The 14,239-nt window shown below is 39.4% G+C and overlaps 1 long non-coding RNA gene across 1 annotated transcript in view; it reads right to left on the bottom strand.

Annotated features, from left to right (window-relative positions):
• Positions 1 to 1,366: 1,366 nt before the first annotated feature.
• Positions 1,367 to 14,239, bottom strand: part of LOC135278010 (uncharacterized) — a 45,138-nt gene continuing 32,265 nt past the window's right edge. Inside the window, exons 2-3 of the long non-coding RNA XR_010345531.1 lie at positions 10,796 to 10,990; positions 1,367 to 1,493 (exon numbers count right to left, since the gene is read on the bottom strand). This is a non-coding gene — a long non-coding RNA (uncharacterized LOC135278010). The remainder of the gene's footprint in view (positions 1,494 to 10,795; positions 10,991 to 14,239) is intronic.

Raw genomic sequence — 14,239 nt, 5'->3', positions numbered from 1 at the left:
TAGGCTCTTAATTGCTGCCTCAACTTTAGACCTTGTTATTGGTCTATTCAGGGTTTCGACTTCTTCCTGGTTTAGGCTTGGGAGGAGGCAGGTGTCCAGGAATTTATCCATTTCTTCCAGGTTTCCTAGTTTATGTACATAGAGTTGTTTGTAATAATCTCTGATGATGGTTTGAATTTCTGTGGAATCTGGGGGGAGATAGGGGTGGGACAGCAGGGGGTGGGGAGTTGGGGAGAGATAGCATGGGAGAAATGCCAGATAAAGGTGAAGGGGAGGAAGGCAGCATATCACACTGCCATGTGTGTACCTATGCAACAATCTTGCATGTTCTTCACATGTACCCCAAAACCTAAAATGCAATAAAAAAGAAAAGAAATTTTCGGAATCCTAGCTACAGAATTCAAAATATTGATTTTTAAGAAGCCCAATGAGATTCAAGAGAATTCTGAAAACCAATACAAAGAAATCAGAATAATAATTTAAGATATGAATAGAAAATTAACCAAAAAGGCAGATTTCTTTAAAAGAATTAAATAGAAATTCTAAAACTGGAGAATTCATTGAAGGAAATACAAAATACATTTGAGTGCTTCCACAATAGACTGGAAATGCATCAAAGCTAAGGAATTAACTGTGGAAGCTATTTTAAAATTATCATAATTGAGATAATTTCCAACTTTTTATATTTATTTAGTCTACCTTCATATTTTTTATTCTTTTAATTTGAAATGACTTTTAAATAACTTCTAAACTGGACAGAATTTTATGTTCTTGACAAATGCACATTTTTATGCCTTTATAACTTTCCTTACCAAAAATATATCTTGCCATTTTTATATACTCTGTATTCAGAATTGTTTCTTTTATATCTAGTAGTTTTAATTAAATATAATGACTACAACTTTAACTCTTAGTAACTCTAATTGCTCATGAAAACTCTAGGAAGTAAGTAATTTTTAATTATTTTACATCACTATTTGAAGATGAAAACCACTTTATACTTTTTGAAAGATATGTTTCTTAATTTTTTTTTGTTTAACAAAGCTAAATATATGTAGCTGTTCTATATTATGTGAAAATAAGATAACAAAGTATATTAACCTATATTTACGTTTAATAATGCTCAGTATTTTAACTTATCTAAAAATGACTCAGCCATTTTATAATTATGTATTACTTACTTTAACATAAGATGACTTTAACATTTTGAATTACTGAAAAGAATTTTGAAATTATAACTACAGGTACCCTTCCTGTCTTCCCCAGTCTTTCTCGATCCCAAATAGCCTTGTCTACGCCCAAGGATGCTTATAAAGGAAGAACTCAAAACAGAAATTCATGGAGCTTCAGAATTTAAGAGAAGACTTACCCACAATCCCCAGTCAGTTTGAGAGAACAATGGACATTCTGGGCCTGGTGGGTCCCATGCCTGGTCACTCAATGCTCCAGGGGGTTGCTAGATGTCCCACTTCGGGTCCCACTTTTGATACCATCTGTTACAAAATGATTTGCAAATCAGGCAGCCCCCAGGTTCAGCGAGACTCTGCACTGCCACATGGTTGGAGGGGATTTATGATAAGAACAGGGAAAATAATGTGCAGAAAGCAGAAGTGAGGTATAAAAACAAGTGGATTGATTACAGCTCAGTGTTTGACTTATTTGAACCTAGCTGGAACAGTTGGCCACCTTTGACTGGCTGAAACTTGCTGATTGGTACAAGAGTAGGTTACAGACTGTTTAAATATCTAGTTAAGTTACAGTTCACTACATACAGAATAGTGTTTATAAATTTAAAATCTATAAGGACACAGCTTTAGGCTAAAATTAATTTAACTGGACTACAAAGTGTTTGCACCAGAAAACAAAGCATATTTTGATTAGCAACAGGGTCAACAAATGCCTGCAAACTTTACAGTCTTACAGAAGGAGGTAGGGTACTTACCAGCAACCCCAGCAAAAGAAGGAATATGGTGATGTAATTCCCTGGCACTTCCAGCCTAAGAAGCTGAGCTCACAGAGGATCCTGAAAAAGCCCTTGGAAAGAAAGGGCTTTTTCAGAAATACAGAGCACACCCACTAGAATGATAGGCTGATAGGGTTTGAGAAATAGAGGAATCCATTACCCAGCTTGATATTGACATGGGAACACTGTGCTCACATGCAAAGCAAGAGAGTGAGTCCTTCTGGAAACAGCATTCGGTCAATGACAGTTGGACAGTGGTGGATGAATACCCAGCTCCTCATCTGCTCAGTGGCAGAACAGTGCGACATGTTCTACAGTGCCTTGCTTGGGTAGATCCATCACACATCTTCATCCTAATGTGTCATGACAGGGACTGAAGTTAAAGCTACACAATTTAAATGACTGGTGAGCAAGAACTATTCAAGGGCATAACACAAAAATTGTTTTGCCTGCCCTAATTTTACACATGATTAAAAATATTTAAGTTTTCAGGACAAACATTATAAAGCATTTTCATTTCTTCCTAGGTATACTTTTCAGCCATAAACTATAAGCAAACTACCTGTGCAAGGAACCTAAGAGCCATTGGCAAAATGCATTACATTTGTGTTTTTTAATATTTAATATATTTTCTTTTTTAGTTTATTTAAGATATACTACTTCTATTTTCTACTTACAATTACATATCTTGTTAGAGCAAGAGTTAAAAAAAAATGTAGCAGATAGAAAGTAGTCTACCCTAGCACCTAATCATCATTCAACGTATCTGCCTTTTTTTCCATCTCCTGAAAGGATTTAGTTTTCTCCCTCTTTGCTACTGCTCAAGGTATCCCAGTTACATGCACAAAGTATATCTATAGTGCTTATGGAAATGTAAAAAGCCTTTGTGAGGTGAGCTGTACAAATCTCAAAGCTTTTTGTTGATGCAAAGTTAACATGAGTTTGAATTAGGATCTTTGGCCTCCTTTACAATACATTTAGCCATGTTAAAATAATGAGTGTAGGCCAGGCACAGTGGCTCACACCTGTAATCCCAGCACTTTGGGAGGTCAAGGCGGACAGAACACTTGAGGTCAGAAGTTCGAGACCAGCCTGGCCAACATGGTGAAACCCCATCTCTACTAAAAGTACAAAAAATTAGCTGGTCATGGTGGTGGGCACCTGTAATCCCAGCTACTCAGGAGGCTGACACAGGAGAATTGCCTGAACTCGGGAGCAGGAGGTTGCAGTAAGCCAAGATTGTGCCACTGCGCTCCAGCCTGGGAAACAGAGCGAGACTCCATCTCAAAAAAAAAAAAAGGTATAGTGTCAAAGTGGTAATACAAAACAAAACAAAAAAAGAGTCATTTAGCTCTTTTTCCCCTCATTCTTTCAGTGTCTTTTCAAATAATAGTAATTTGTACGTCCAGTTTCCCTAGAAGACAAAGCCTGAGCAAAACTTCCTAAGCCAGGATGTTTGAGAGGAGCTCAATCTCAGTGAAGCGAGAGTGAAAGGAAAATGCAGAAAGGCGGGGAATGAGGGAGGGCGAATCCAGAGAGTGCAGACTGGAGGACGCGATGGTGACAAGTTGACTGTATCTTCAAACCGTCTATCTGAAGCATGATGCAAGAGGTATCTACCGCGGGTACTCAACCACTTCCAGCTCCCACTAGTTGAGAGCTCAGTGGGGAAGAAAATGCTTCTGTTCCTCCAGTGGCCTGGGCGGGCGCACGCAGGTAATAGCGGCTGCCACGGCTCTCCCCTATTCTAGCGGCGAAACCCGAGACCATGCACGACTCACTGCCCAGGCCTCTCTGGCCAAAAAGCGAGACTAGCGCCGCAGCCCCCGGATGGTGAACCTGCAGACTCCAGCACGTGCTTGGCATAGGACTATCTCCTGTGCTGTATTCAATGGCACGTTTACAATCATTGTCAAGTTCATCTGTTAGGCACAGTGTATTGGCTCCATTCGGCGTGACCCACTACGAATGTTCAAACTTTTACGTGTTTTGAGACTAGGAAGAAATAAGTTAACTTATAATTTAATTAAAATCAATAACCCATTCCTGAAAATTAATCTGACGAAGTTCTATGAATTGGGAGAGGAGAGGAAATCTAAATAATTGACTATAAGAAATTAGTTGAGTAGATGATGATGCATCAACTTGAGAGTCTTACCTCATTTTAAAAGGGCAATTAGTTTAAAATATTGCCATATGCTTTTGACATAATGTTAAATTTGAAAAGCAGAAGATGCAGCACTTTCCAACTGTGATTCTAAATTGCATTGGTCAGGAGAGTGAAAGTCACACCACAGTAAGAAACAATATGGTTACATAAAGGGATACAACACACACTGGGGCCTTTCGGGGGTGTATGGTGGGCGGAGGGAAAGGATCAGGAAAAATAACTAATAGGTACTAGATTTAATGCCTGGGTGATAAAAATGATTGTACAACAAATCCCCTTGACATAAGTTTACATATCTAGCAAACCTGCACTTGTACACCTGAACTTAAAATAAAAGTTAAAGAAACAATCAAAACATCCCAGCAGCTTAGGATAATAAGCCTTTGTTTATTGCACACACACATGCCAAGTAACCATATGACATGAGAGGTATGCTCAACGGCTTCACTATAGTAACCATTGTACTATCTACATGTATCTCATAACCTCATGTTGTAAACCTCAACTATACACAATAACATATATTTTAAAAAAGCAAAAGGAAGTCTGCGGTGTGTTTGGGAGGTTCTCCCAGACACTGTCTCCACGCCTTGTCCATCATTCTTCCTGTTGGTTTGGAATCAGGTGGTGAATGGCACTGCTCCCTTAACCACCATGCTATCCAGTCCCTAGAGTTTCTGCCTATTCCTGCGAACACAGGACTATCCACAACCAGATATCATCAGACATGTCAAGGTCAAACATCAGACAAACCAACATTTAGAGGACAAGCAAAAGGACAGGAGACCCTGCCCTGGAAGAGACTCACAGTGGTGCTGAGGGAGGGAGGGAGCCTCTGCTCAAGCAGCATGAGCAGAACAGACACCGTAAGTCAGCCTATCCTTGTCCGCTCACACCCGGTGTGCTCACTGAGACCTGCATGGAGTGCGTGTTCCTGCGCATAGCCCATCACTCTGACAACACAGCTACAATTCATCCGACTCCATGTCATAGTTCATTTCGTGCTGTCAGTTTGGATCCCAGTGCTAATATTACTCATGGGAGTCCAAGAAGGTTGAGTCCAAGACCATTGATGATAACTGCCCAGCTTACTGCAGCACAAACACTTTGTAGAGATGGGCACTTGATGGGAAATCTCTTACTCCAGCCAGAGGTCATATTTCCGTTTATTTCACACTTCTTCAGATCCTATGTAGAGATCTGTTTTCCTAGAAAAGATCATTTATTCCAGTAATTTAGAATTAGAACTCAAAATCTGTGCACCTTTGGTTATTTAATATAGAAAACAGATAAAAATTCTGAGAATATTATGGGTTATTAAACACTAAAGTGTGCTTCTGAAGAAAATTGTCAAGTTATTTGGTTCTCTGTGGAGCCAGGGATTCCAAATAGTTGCTTCGTGAGGTGTTTCCCAGGCCTGGGATGCTATGATGGGGTCATAAAATCAATATATTGAGTTTAAAAAGATTATATCTCAGCAGTTGGTGAAGAAAGCAAACCTAAAATATTTTCGGTTACCATTTATTGTGCTCTAAATAAGTGTTGCTGCCTTAGCAAAAGGAATTACCCATTTTTATGGATTGCAAAGACAGCAAAAATGTAACGAAATTGGAAAAATCTTTAAATATATACGATATTTAATATATAATGTAATGTGGCAAAAATGAAGAAAGTCTTACCTTAAAGGAAATATTGAATTCCTCTAATCATGTTCTTATTTAACAAAAAGACTGTAGTTAAAAAAAATCAAAGGAATAGCACTAAATCCAAACTATGAAGGAATATTAATATACAAATTGAGTGGCACATATCATATCATACACTATTTAAAAAATGGCATACAGTGTTCTTAGGCTAGCCACAGTGGCTCACACCTGTAATCCCAGCACTTTGGGAGGCTGGGGCAGGTAGATCACGCAGGGCAGGAGTTTGAGACCAGCCTGGGCAACATAGCAAGACCTCATCTCTATTTTTAAAATCCAGTGTGTGCCTGTGGTCCCAACTCAAGAGGCTAAGGTGAGAGGATCACTTGAGACCAGGAGATGGAGGCTGCAGTGAGTTAATACGTGCCATTGCACTTCATCTTGGGCAACAGAGTGAGACCCCCCTCTCCAGTAAATAAGCAAATAAATAAATAGGATATGATGTCTTTACATTTCTTTATATACATAGCTAGAATATTAAAACAATTATTTTTATGTGTGGGTTGTGTTCTAAAAGTTTCTTTGTAGCTTGGCTGTTAGGAAGTCACAATGTGTTTTTCCTGAAGAACAGTGGTGTTTTTGAGGTCAGGCTATCCTCCAAAAGTTCATTTAACTCAAAATATTATAGAAAGATAGTACATTTGCAAACAGAATTAAAGTAGACTCAACAACAATTAAGTAATAAAGTGGATTGTCAAATTAACATACAGGAAACAGTAGTCTTCAACACAAAAAATAATCAGTTAGAAGATATAATGTATGAGAGAGCCCTATTTCCAGCAAGAAAATAAAATACAAAATAGTTAAGAATAAACTTAACAAGAAACTTGCAAAACCTCTATAAGGAAAACTTTAAAAGACTCCTGAAGAAGACTTGAATAAACACAAAGACACTTTTTGCTCTTTGGGATAGGATGATTCAACTCGTCATTAGTATATCAGTTCTTCCTCAGTTGATTTATAAACCTAACATGATCAAAAATAAATGACAGGCATTTTTATGGAGCTAGATCAGTCAATACCAAAATCAAATGAAAAAATAAAGTGCTAGGATAGTTATGACAACATTGAAAAAGGAAAACCATAAGGAAGTGAAACCCTATCAGATATGAAAATAGACTTTGAAGCCTCTATAACTAAAGCAGTGTGGTGCTGGCACCTGAATAGACTGATGGGCCAGTGGAATTGAATACAGAGTCCAGGAACTGATCTAAGAAAAAATGGAAATGCAATGTATGATGATGATGGTGTCTTAAATTACTGGGGCAAAATTTTTTTTTTAAAAAAAATGCCATTTGAGGACAGGGGCAGTAGTTCATGCTTATAGCCTCAGCACGTTGGGAGCCTGAGGCAGAAGGATTGCTTGAGCCCAGGAGTACGAGACAAGCCTGGGCAGTATAGCAAGACCTTCCCCTGCCAACAGCCTACCCCATCTCCACAAACAAACAAATAGTTGGGCATTGTTGTATACAACTATAGTCTTAACAATTCAGGAGGCTGAGGTAGGAGGATCAGTTGAGCCCCCAGGGTTCAAGGCTGCAGCGAGCTATGATTTTGTTACTGTACACCAGCCTGGGTGACAGAGGGTGAGCCTGACTTTAAAACAAACAAGCAAAAATTTGAAAAAAACAGAAAATTGGATCCTTAACTTGCACCATTCAAAATAAGAAATTCCAACTGATCTGAGAAATAAATGTTACAAATGAAAACATAGAAGTACTAAAAGAACACATGGAAGGAGTTTTTCCATAACCCAGCAGAGATAAGGAAAGGCTGTATTCATTTATCAAATCTATATGTGATAAAAGATAACAATATATTAACTACATAAATACGTGTTTTCTATATCTTATATGTATTCTATGTTATGTATAACTATGTTAAAAATTAAATGATGTTTAAATACATATTTTGCATTTCAGAAATACATAAATGATAGCAAACTGGGAGAAAATATTTGCAGCATGTATGTAGTAAGTGAAAAACTCTGTCATTTGGTCTTAGGAACCCAATTAAGGGATCTATTTGAGATTTAAGAGCAAGAAATGGCATTCCAGGCAAAGACAATAAAGTTGCACCAAGGTGTATATGTGATTGACAGCAAGACACTTCATCTGAACCCTAGTCATTGAACCAGATAGGAACTGTAGTCTACATTTGGAAGGAACTTCGTGCCAAGTGACCCAGTTGCAAACGTTAGAATGAGACATCAGCAATTCCATGAAGATGTCACCACCCAAAGTGTCAATAGAATCCCTGTTAGAATAGTAGGATATTGACCAGTGAATTGGATCAAATTTGTTCATGACCTTATAGTACATGCTGCTGATTAAACCCCAGAGTTCTACTTGCTTTTACAACTGCCTTCTGGTTTTCATTCCATCCTCCTCCTCCTCCTCCAAGTGCACTGTGTCCTGTATCACTTGGTTCAGGCAAATACTCACTCATCTGCCTTTCTGCCTTTCCCAGGCCCAGCCATGTGTGGTTATTCAGGTTGTGCAATCATAAATGAGCTTTAAAAAAGTTTTACTACAGGTAAGTAGTACTGATAGACACTTTTCCAGCCTCTCATACAGTCCTGGTTGCCTATATCAAACAGATCTCTATGAGGAGACACAAGTGAATCTCCTGAACCTTAGTTAGTTTGCTTCCTACAAAAAGAGATTTCTGTTACTTCATGCTAAGAAAAATTCTAAGTACCAGACTTATTTGATTCATCAAATTGAAGACATAATCTATTTACAGGGGTAACATTATTTTCTGTACTACAAAGAAGAAAACCAGCTATGCATTAAGGAAAAACATTTCCTTATTATTTTGAAACTTTAATTATATTTATTGAAATGTATCATTTAAGTTTAGACATGGATTTTATCATATAGTACTTTATGCATATATTAAAAGAAAAACATAAGTGAAATAAGCTGGTTAAAGTATTTCAATGACTTCGTTTTTTCTACCCAACTATTCAGAATCTTATTTCAAGACAAAGTTATATACTGTGCCATTAATAGTATCAGTGATATAGCACTTAAAACAATTCACAAAAGTAGACTCATAGTCACAGGTTACTAGAGGATAAAAGTTGCTTCAATATAGCAAACCTGCACAAGTCCCCCTGAAACTGAAAAGGAAAATCTAAATGTTTACCATCAGTTTGGCTATCTAAAAATGTGTATAAATAAAGCTATCATTTCTTTAAAACCAAAAAAAAGCTGCCTCAATTTTGCTTCCTAGGTTCTCTTCTACTAGATTCCCTCTGAATGCGCAATTAACCTTTCTTTCTTACTCTTGGACACATTAATACATAATACTTTCCCATTTACTTTTAAATCCTTTAAACCATTTCTATTGATGGGGCAACTCTACCCATTTTGAAAACATTAGGATTAGGCAGTTAGTTTTTAATAATGCCCACTGGGTAAGTTTTAGCCCATGTCAAGAAGAACGTGAAAGTTACCAATTTGAAGAAGGTTTAAAAGGTAAATATCCTCGCTGTTTTGCCATTGACATCAAGATGACATTTTTTTTTTTTTTTAATGGCTGCGATCTTTGTGAGTTTGTACCAGTGGTTCACGTGGAGTTTCACACTGGTTTTTCTGGTCCTAGGAGTGGGGGTTTCCACACCTCACTCCCAGATGCTCCATGTTAGAACAGGTCTTCCCACACTGCTGAAACGATGATAGTGTGTCTGTGCCAAATGACAAGAACCCTGTGGCACCTAGTGCCCATCTGAAGGTGTTCCCAGGTCCCTAACCCCATATCTCTGCTGCTTACATTTCCCATCTAATTCTGGAAACTTGCAAGTGAGTAGGAGTAAGTTTTGCTGCATCTATTGGAGGCTTCTTAAGAAGAACAGGACACTTTTTTTTTTATTGCATTTTAGGTTTTGGGGTACATGTGAAGAACATGCAAGATTGTTGCAGAGGTGCATACATGGCAGTGTGATTTGCTGCCTTCCTCCCCTTCACCTATATCTGGCATTTCTCCCCATGCTATCTCTCCCCAACTCCCCAACCCCTGCTGTCCCTCCCCTATTTCCCCCCAACAGACCCCAGTGTGTAGTGCTCCCTTCCCTGTGTCCATGTGTTCTCATTGTTCAACACCCTCCTATGAGTAAGAACATGTGGTGTTTGATTTTCTGTTCTTGTGTCAGTTTGCTGAGAATGATGGTTTCCAGGTTCATCCATGTCCCTACAAAGGACGCAAACTCATCATTTTTGATGGCTGCATAATATTCCATGGTGTATATGTGCTACATTTTACAGGACACTTTCTTCTTCAAATTGTGCAATATCCCCATGGGCTTCAGTTCAATGAAAAGAATTTATGTAGTCATAATTGTCATCGTATTTCCTAATATACTGTTTTATAAAAAGTCATGATTTACAAGTAAAAGCCATATTAAGTCTCCAGTAACAGTTTCCTAAGATTTCAAATGTCTGCATTCTTATAAACATTAAACTGAACACCTCATCATTTTCTCCCTGATGTAATCTAACTTATATTCCTTTTGTCCATAGAAACTATTCTTATCTCATTTTCCAAAGGTCTCTATGCTGTGAAACAAGATTATTTATCTTGACTTTTCTCTGCCTTCTGGTCATTTTTAACACCATTAACAGCAACTGCTTCTGCAGAACCACTTTAACTTCTGCTTTCAAGTTTGTCACAAATCCCTCAGTTAGTTTCCCTAAATTTTCAGCGGAAGAGAATTTCCAATTCAGCACTCTGCTGATAACAGACACTGTGTCCTTGGCTGCCTGCATCTGACCCTGAGTGCCTTCATCTAAAGCTGTACAGTATAGCTGGACTCCACTTAGAACCATAAAGCTTAGCAGAGAAAGGACAAGGCATGGAACCAGGCAGGACAGGACTCAAACAATACCGTATTAGCTTTCTACTGCTGTGTAACAAATTACCACAACTTAATGGCTTGAAATAACACACATTAGTTACCTCACAGTTCCTGTGGATTTAAAGCCCAGACATGGCCTTAGCTGGGTCCTTTGTAAGCTGTAATCCAGGTGCCAGCCAGGGTTGGATTCTCATCTGGAGGCTTGACTGGGGAAGAATCTAGTTTTAAGCTCACTCAAGTTAACAGAGTTCATTTCTTTGTAACTGTAGGATTCATGGCAGCTTGTTTTTCAAAGCCTGTGAACAGACCCAGATTCTAGACCGAGTCAGCTGGTAATATAGAGTCTTACATGACATCATGTAACATCCTGTTACCTTTGTCATATTCTGTTGGTTAGAGGCAAGTCACAGGTCCTACCCACAGTGAAGAAGAGGGGACAAAAACAGTGTGCATGCCAGAAACAGGGATCATGTAGTATCACCTTCGGTTCAATATGTCACCATCACTGTCCTTACATTCTCTTAGCTTCCCAGTTTTCTCATCCATGTTCTCAGGATATGACAGAAAGATGGTCAGATCCCCTTGCATGTGTTCAGGCAGCACCATTTCTAATAAGCACTATTGTGGTAAGTTTTACTTACTAACTCGATTACGCTGAAACCTCAGTTATTCAATTAAACACCCATCTGGATGTTCTATAAAGGCAATTCATAGACAGGATGAAAGTTCATAATAAGTTGCCTTTCTGTAAGTGAGCTTGACTTAGAAAACCTGGGTAGTCTGATTCACTGTGTTAAAAGGCCTTAAGAGCAGTACTGAGACTTTCAGAAAGAAAAGAAATTCTGCCTGTGGACAACAAGCTCAACTCATGCCCAGCAGTTCAAGTCTGCCTTTCCCAGTGGCTTTCCCTATAGATTTTACAGGACGTTGGTAATATGGTTTGTCTGTGTCCCCACCCAAATCTTATCTGCAATTGTAGTTCCCATAATCCCCACATGTCATAGGAGGGACTAGGTAAAGATAAATAAATCATCCTGTTCTTGTGATAGTAAGTTCTCACAAGATCTGATGATTTTATAAGGGCTTCCCCCTTTGCTCAGCTCTCATTCTTCTCTCCCCTGCCACCTTGTGAAGAAGGACGTATTTGCTTTAATATATATCTCCTACCATATATGTTTCTCTAGAGAACCCTAACTGGTGCAGATTTTGATACTGAAAGAGATTCTAGAGGACTATAACCTTATAACCTTATGGTGAGTTTTCTGCATTGATCTGGGGTTTCTAAAATTGGTTGCCTAATATGATCACATTTAAAGACACCTATGGATCTATTCCAGTGGTAAAAAGGGCATTGGTAGTTCATGTCACCATGTAACAATAGAGATATAAAAAATATAGCCACTGGGTACTCTTAATCAATTACCTATGAAAGGTGAGATTTGGGTTACTGTGTATTTTCTACCTTAGAACATTTTAGTAACACTAAAAAGTACAGTGGGTTTGGCTGGTTATTCCTAATTGTACTAAAGAAAGTGGGGAACGAATAGGATAAGCTGAGAGTTTCAAATTCTCAGTTCAATCTCTACATAAATAATCTGAAGCCTTCTTTGACTACCCTGAAAGAAACCTTTACATCTGTAACCCAGGGGCAAGAATTTCTGAAAACCAAATTCAGAGTCTAACCCTGTGAGTGGCTAAATTAAAATGTAACTTAGATTCTCAACATTGCAGGGCATCTTTTGTTAAGCAGAGAGCTTTGATTTGGAAGGAATGGGAACCTGAAAGTTTGAAGGGGGACATACAGCTAGATCACAATGAAGTTGAGTCTTCTCTGTCTGTTCTAGCAGCCTTTCTAGCCCAGCCTGCGGAGATTAGCCAGAAGAAACTAATGGCTTTCCCAGAGGTAACTGCCTTGAAAGATACTGCTGAATCTCCTTAGGACCCACTACCAGTGCTCCTCTTTGCTTCTAGACCTGTAATTATACTCGAGCCTCAGCAGGTCCCCAAGGGTAAGGTAGAAAGTGTAAGCTGTGCGAAGGTGTGTCATAGGAAAAAAGAACTGCAAGATATTTCCAAATTATACAGACAGAAACCCAGGGAATTCATGTGGGAATGCATTGTAAGAATGTAAGATTGTCGTGGAAGAAATATAAAGTTGAATCTGGCCAAATATCTTGATATGAACCACTAATCAAATATTTGGGTTAACTTGAGTGCTTAGAAAAGGCTTGGTTTGGTTGGTGGGTTAGCAGAAACATGAACCTGAAGGTGGCCTAAGCCAAATAATGCTGAATGTTAGAACTGCCTTGGTACTTTGTATAATAAGGCATCCAGAGGCTTAAGAAAAGTGGAGTGTTTGAAAGATCATATAAGAAAGATCTGCTCAACTATCCTAATAGGGTCCATAAGACACACTTTTCACCACAGCTTTGAGAAATCGACTTCTGAAGGATGTCCCAGCCTCCGTGAAGAGCTCTCTTGTCTCTCTTCAGGTCAGAAAGTACCGTGGGAACTGACATCATCAGAATGGGATCTCAGGCTGGCATGGTGGCTCACACCTGTAATTCCAGCACTTTGGGAGGCCAGGGCAGGTGGATCACTTGAGGTCTGGAGTTCAAGACCAGCCTGGCCAACATGGTGAAACTCCGTCTCTACTAAAAATACAAAAATTAGCTGGGTCTGGTGGAAGGCTGATTAAGAAGAATTGCTTGAACCGGGGAGGTGGAGGTCGCAGTGAGCTGAGATCATAATACTGCACTCCACCTGGGTGACAGAGCAAGACTCCATCCCTCGCTTCCCCCCGCAAAAAAAATGGGATCTCTAAGTGCAATGTATATAACAGTATGTCAGGGTGGCAGGGGCCAAGTGGTGGCTCTTCATTGCTTCATACAAGGTGTGCATGGCTGCTATAAAGGACAGCAGAGCCAAGGTAATAGTAAAAAAATCCGTTTCACCATTGATTTTTGGGATTGTCTAGTTTATCCTGGATGTCCCTAGAAAAGGGATAGAGCTGGGCACAGTGGCTCATGCCTGTAAACTCAGCACTTTGGGAGGCCGAGGCAGGTGAATCACTTGAGGTCAGGAGTTCCAGAGCAGCCTGGCCAACATCACGAAAACCCATCTTTACTGAAAATATAAAAATTAGCCGGGCATGGTGGTAGGCACCTATAATCCCAGCTACTCAGGAAGCTGAGGTGGGAGAATAGCTTGAACCTGGAAGGTGGCAGTTGCAGTGAGCCAAGATAGCACCACTGCACTACAGCCTGGGCCACAGAGTGAGACTCTATCTCACCAAGGAAAAAAAAGGCCAGGCACAGTGGCTTACACCTTTAATCCCAGCACTTTGGGAGACCAAGGCCAGCCAATCACAAAATCAGGACTTTGAGACCAGCCTGGCCATCATGGTGAAACCCTGTCTCTACTAAAAATACAAAAATAGCTGGGCGTGGTGCTGGGCACCTGTAATCCCAGCAACTCAGGAGGTTGAGGCAGGAGAATCGTTTGAACCCAGAAGGTGGAGGTTGCAGTGAGATGAGATCACATCA

Source organism: Aotus nancymaae, unplaced genomic scaffold (genome assembly GCF_030222135.1).
Source record: "Aotus nancymaae isolate 86718 unplaced genomic scaffold, 86718_ANA_hifiasm-v0.15.2.pri h1tg000036l, whole genome shotgun sequence".
NCBI lineage: Eukaryota > Metazoa > Chordata > Mammalia > Primates > Aotidae > Aotus > Aotus nancymaae.
The sequence above is the reverse complement of the archived record's forward strand: the minus strand, read 5'-3'. Positions and strand labels throughout refer to the sequence as shown.